Source organism: Otolemur garnettii, unplaced genomic scaffold (assembly GCF_000181295.1).
Source record: "Otolemur garnettii isolate 467f Iridium unplaced genomic scaffold, OtoGar3 scaffold00042, whole genome shotgun sequence".
Classification (NCBI taxonomy): domain Eukaryota; kingdom Metazoa; phylum Chordata; class Mammalia; order Primates; family Galagidae; genus Otolemur; species Otolemur garnettii.
Window position 1 is genome coordinate 1,453,769 of NW_003852437.1, and position 5,352 is coordinate 1,459,120.

The following is a 5,352-nucleotide window of genomic DNA, read 5'->3' on the forward strand; positions in this document are numbered from 1 at the left end:
CTCATGTAATCCCTTGAATGTTTTTCGGATCATTAAGAGCTTTTTAATTATTATTTTTTTGAGACAAAGTCTCACTCTTTTCTCCTTGGTAGAATGCTGTGGCTCATAGCTCACAGCAACCTCAAACTCTTCTGCACAAGCAATTCTCTTGCCTCAGCCTCCAGAGTAGCTGGGACTACAGGCGCCTGCCAGAATGCCCATCTATTTTTAGAGATGAGGTCTCACTCTGGCTCACACTGGTCTCCAACACATGAGCTCAGGCAATCCATGCTCCTTGGCCTCCAAAGTGCTAAGATTACAGGTGTGAGCCACCGTGCTCAGCCTAATTATTATTATTATTATTATTTTTGAGACAGTTTCGCTCTGTTACCCTGGGTACTCAAATTCTTGGGCTCAAGTGATTCCCTTGCCTCAGCCTCCCAAGTAGCTGGGACTATAGGTGCCCACCACAACATTCAGCTAGTTTTTTTTTCCTATTTTTAGTAGAGATGGAGCCTTGTTCTTGTTCAGGCTGATCTTGAAATCCTGAGCTCAAGCAAACCAACTGCCTTGGCCTCCCAGAGTGCCAGGATTACAGGCATTAGCTACCACACCTGGCCTTAACTGCCTTTTAAAAAAATCAGTCATACTTTTTTTTTTGAGACAGTCTCACTATGTCACCCTGGGTAGAGTATTGTGGCATCACCGCTCACAGCAAACTCAAACTCTTGGGCTTAAGCGATTCTCCTGCCAGCCTCCCAAGTAGCTGAGACTACAGGCACCTAGCTATTTTTTTTTTTTTTTTTTGGTTGTAGTTATCATTGTTGTTCAGCAGGTCCAGGCTGGATTTAAACCCTCCAGCTCTGGTGTATATGGCTGGCGCCCTACCTGCTTGAGCTACGGGCACCAAGCCCAGTCATACTATTTTTGATTAATAGACTTGGTGCTTAAGAGAACACAAGGTATTCTAAATCCATCCTCTATTCCTTGTCCCTCCTCTTGAGCTAAAGACACAACAATGACATTGGGTGGAGAATAGAGAAGGAACACAGCAGAAAGGACGTCTAATTCCAAACTTTTGTTTGAAGGCCTAAAATGAAAACGTATGCCATTGATTAGAGGGGAATGACTGTGAATGTCTTAGAAACAACTCCCAAGCTCAGACACAAAATCATACACTCAGCAGACTCAGTAAATTCCTCATTACCATGTAAATTGTTTTCAAGTCTGGTCTAATAGGATATGATTGATAATTGGGATTTGTTTTCCTCCAAGAAACTGAATAACCAAAAGGAATGGTTTAAAAGATCCTTCCTAAATTTATCGAGTAACTATTTTTTTTGTTTGTTTTGTTTTGTATAAACAAAAGGGTCTAATTCATGTGCTGGGTCCTCAGGAAGCTGTGCAAGGAAGTAAGTACGCAGCTGTGGCCTTGGACTTGCATGAGTTCAATACAGCAAGTGGGGGCTATAGCTACTTACCACATGGCTGATAAAATGAGAATTACAAAAAGTATAGTTGCTCAGGGGCAGGACTTCTGATCATGTTATTTATACTCTGATTAGGATTCCTGGTAGGCTCCCAGGATTGCCAGGGCTGTCTCCCAGTCCTCTTGGCTTCCTCTTTGGACCATTTCTGAGAAGCAAAAGCTTGTTTCTGGTATAAATTTAATGCAATCTGAGTTGCTTATGAAAATCTGGACAGGAAAACACCGAGCTTATGCTGAAGGTAATTTTCATAAGAACAAGGTTTCCTTGTTGAAGTTGTCCAAAATTCCAAGCTATGCAAGGGGGAGGGAAGGATTAGCAAGTTAAGGGAAATAAAACCAGCAAAATAAGTCCTTTGATGAGGAGTTAACACAATGTGCTCGAGCCAGTTGACACAATTACAGCTCCCACTTCTCATGCCAGAAGGAGCAGGTAGCAGTTTCTAATTCCACTGTCCACCCTACTCTGGGCATGCGGCTGCACGTGCCACAGCCGCCAAGGCCCTTGTCAATTAGAAACGGCATTAAAATGACACGCCATCTGCTCTACAAATGTCACTGAGCTCGTTGCCACCTGTTGAGGGCTTGGGGAGCAGTGGAAGGGTAAAGAGTCTCGACACAGTTTTGTGTATTTATACAAACAAAGAACCTCTTGACTCAATGTTCTCTCTCGACCACCACCCTCTGTTCCTACTTCTTTGCCAGAAATCTTTCAAATAGTTTTGCAGTGGGATTTTGTACCCAGAAGAGCATGAGTTATATTTAAATACCACACCCCAGGAATCACAGGACATTGAAACATACGCACTATACCTCAACTAGCAGAACAAACAATAGCTCCAAGTTATTCGTGACCATCCCCCACTTGCCTCCCCAAGTAAACACGAAGGAAAGTGCAGCCAAGAGGATCTGAGCCTAATGGGTCTCCTCAGAGCAAATACGAAGACACTGGAGTGGGAACACAGGAGGCCCCTTTCCCAAAGACCTGGCCCTTAGGATGGCATGTCCGCACTGGGATGGCATGTCCGCACTGGGATGGCATGTCCGCACTCGGACGTCATAGCAGTTTCCATGAGCTTCCGCCCTCGTCTCTGCTAATGTAGTTCTCCCTTCTGCGGTATCTGAGCCCTGCTGGGAAGTTTGCCTCATCTGGTCTCTCCTTTCTCTGACACTAACTCCCATGACCTGTTTTGTTGTTGGGAGACAGGTATTCCTTTTTCACTGGGAACGTTGGGTGAGTCTCCCTCCTCCATCCCTGCACATCCCATTGGGTCTCTGTTGGCACATCTACCCGTCTTTTAAGACACAATCAGATTCCGCCTTACCTGGGCAGATTCTCTGGATGGTCTCTCCCCTTTTCCCTTCACCCCCCTATGTTCCCGGGGCAGTATCCTGCAAACCCCACTCTCTGAGCACTCGCTAGTCCCCTGTCTCTTCTATTAGACTGGGAACTGCCCGAGGGCAGGAATTACAATGGATTTCTGGTTTTCCCTTATTATTCTTCCTGCCTAGCGCAGGGGCCTGGAAACAAAAGAGTCTCAATAAATAGTAGAAATCACAGTCAAGTCTTAGGGACTTGGCTACACATTAGGCACTGCTCTGAGCATGTTAATAATAGACCTTACTCCTGAGGTTGTTAGAATGACTTATGTGATGAAGATAAAGGCACAACTGAAGTCCCCCAGAGAGTAAACGGTCAATACACTTTAATTTTATTTTTTGCATTATGTCACTTAATTCTCAGAACATAATTTTATGCAGGGCTACTACTTTTTTTTTTCAATTTAAAGATGAGGAAATGGATATTATAAAGGTTTAGAAAGTTGCCCATGGTCATTCACTCAGTTGTAAGCGCCAGGAATGGTATTTTAATACCACCATTGTAGCTTTTGATGGCTAAGTACTGTTCATATAGCATTACTTCTTTTTCTTCCCACTCAGATGCATGCAGGTGAAATGCACACGCTATGAAATTCATGCTTCCTACTGCCCAGTGCTATGAGGTTCACAGTCACATAACCATCAGGCAACCAAAATAGAGAACCCTTCTGTCACCCCAAATTTCCCCTCCTACGACTTGGTGGTCAACCCCTCTCTCTCACTCCAAGCTCCAGAAAATGCTGATCTAATTTTTATCCTTACTGTTCTGCCTTTTTCAAAATGTCATACACCGTGGAATGAGATCATATGTATCCTTCTGAGCTGGAATCCTTTCACTTGGCCTGAAGCAGCTGAGACTCACCCAGGTTGCTGAGTGTACCAGTAGTCCCTTCTCACTGCTGAGTGGCGTTCCACTGCACAAACATACCTCACTGTCCCCATTTACTCCTTGAAGCATGTTTGGATATTTTGTAGATTTTTTTTTTGTTGTTGTTGTTCTTATTAACAAAATCACTAAAACATTCATAGATATGTCTTAATGAACATAGGTTTAAATTTCACTTGGGGAAATACCTAGGTGTGAGATGGGGAGATTGTAGGCTAAGCGTATTGGGTACATATTTTTAATTTTATAAGAAACTACCAAACTAATTTTTGGCAATGGTTGCAATTCCCTTTGCTTCACACCCATGCCAGCCCTTGGTATTACCAGACTGACCTTCTTTCCTTCCTTCCTTCCCACCCTCCCTTCCTCCCTTTCTCTCCAGTCTCACTTTGTTACCCTCCTTTTTTTTTTTTTTTTTTTTGAGACAAAGCCTAAAGCTTCCACCCTGGGTAGAGTGCTGTGGCATCACAGCTCACAGCAACCTCCAACTCCTGGGCTCAAGCAATTCTCCTGCCTCTGCCTCCCTAGTAGCTGGAACTACAGGCACCTGCCACAATGCCTGGCTATTTTTAGAGACGGGATCTCACTCTTGCTCAGGCTGGTCTTGAACTCATGAGCTCAGGCAGTCCTCCGCCTGGCTTCCCAGAGTGCCAGTAGGCATGAGCCATTGCACTGGCTCACAAACTTTTCTTTTTAAGTCATTCTAATAGTTATTTTGTTATTTTTTAAATTTGCATTTCCCTAATGAATAATGGTGTTGAGTATCTTTTCACATGTTTTGTTAAATCTTTTGCCCATTTAAAACATCGGGCTGTTTTTGTATTATTGAGTTTTGAGGTATTTCAACTACATATTCTGGGTTACAAGCACTTTATCAGATATGTGCTTTGCAAATATTTCCTCTCAGTCTGTGGTTGTTTTTTCATTTTCTAGTGTCTTTGAAGAAGAATTTTACATTTTTATCAAGTTTAACTTACCCATTTTTCTTTTATGAATCATATTTCATTGTCTTAACTAAGGAATCTCTTCTAGGAAAGTCAGAAAGATTTCACATTTAGCTTGTCATCTCTTTTTTGAGTTACTCTTTGCACAGGGCGAGATGTGCACAACTTGAAGTGTATTTCCCACATGTGGATGTCCAATTTTTCCAGCACCATTTGTTAAAAAGATAGAGCAGAGATTTGCGCATGGGTTTTCCTGATTTGGGAGGCTAAGTTCTTACCACGTACTTCCTGGTAGTATGCTTGCTTAGATTTCCAATCCTCTAGTGGATTCTAAACTTTCCCAGTCTTCCCTACATCCCCCACAGCACATGCCTGGGACACAGCATGTCTTCACTAACTACTCCTAGGTTGACTGCTTAAGTAAAGGGGAAAATAGTGATTACTCAAAATCAGCCAAGCCTTGTTCCCCCTTGTCCAAGACAGGAACGGTATCGTCGTTTACGGTTTAAAGCTCTAAGGCAGGCAGGCAAAGGCCATTTGTCTAATACTTATAACAATTGACCTCCGTACCCTAAGCCTTTTTTTTTTTTTTTTTTGAGACAGAGCCTCAAGCTGTCCCCCTGGGTAGAGTGCCGTGGCATTACAGCTCACAGCAACCTCCAACTCCTGGGCTCAAG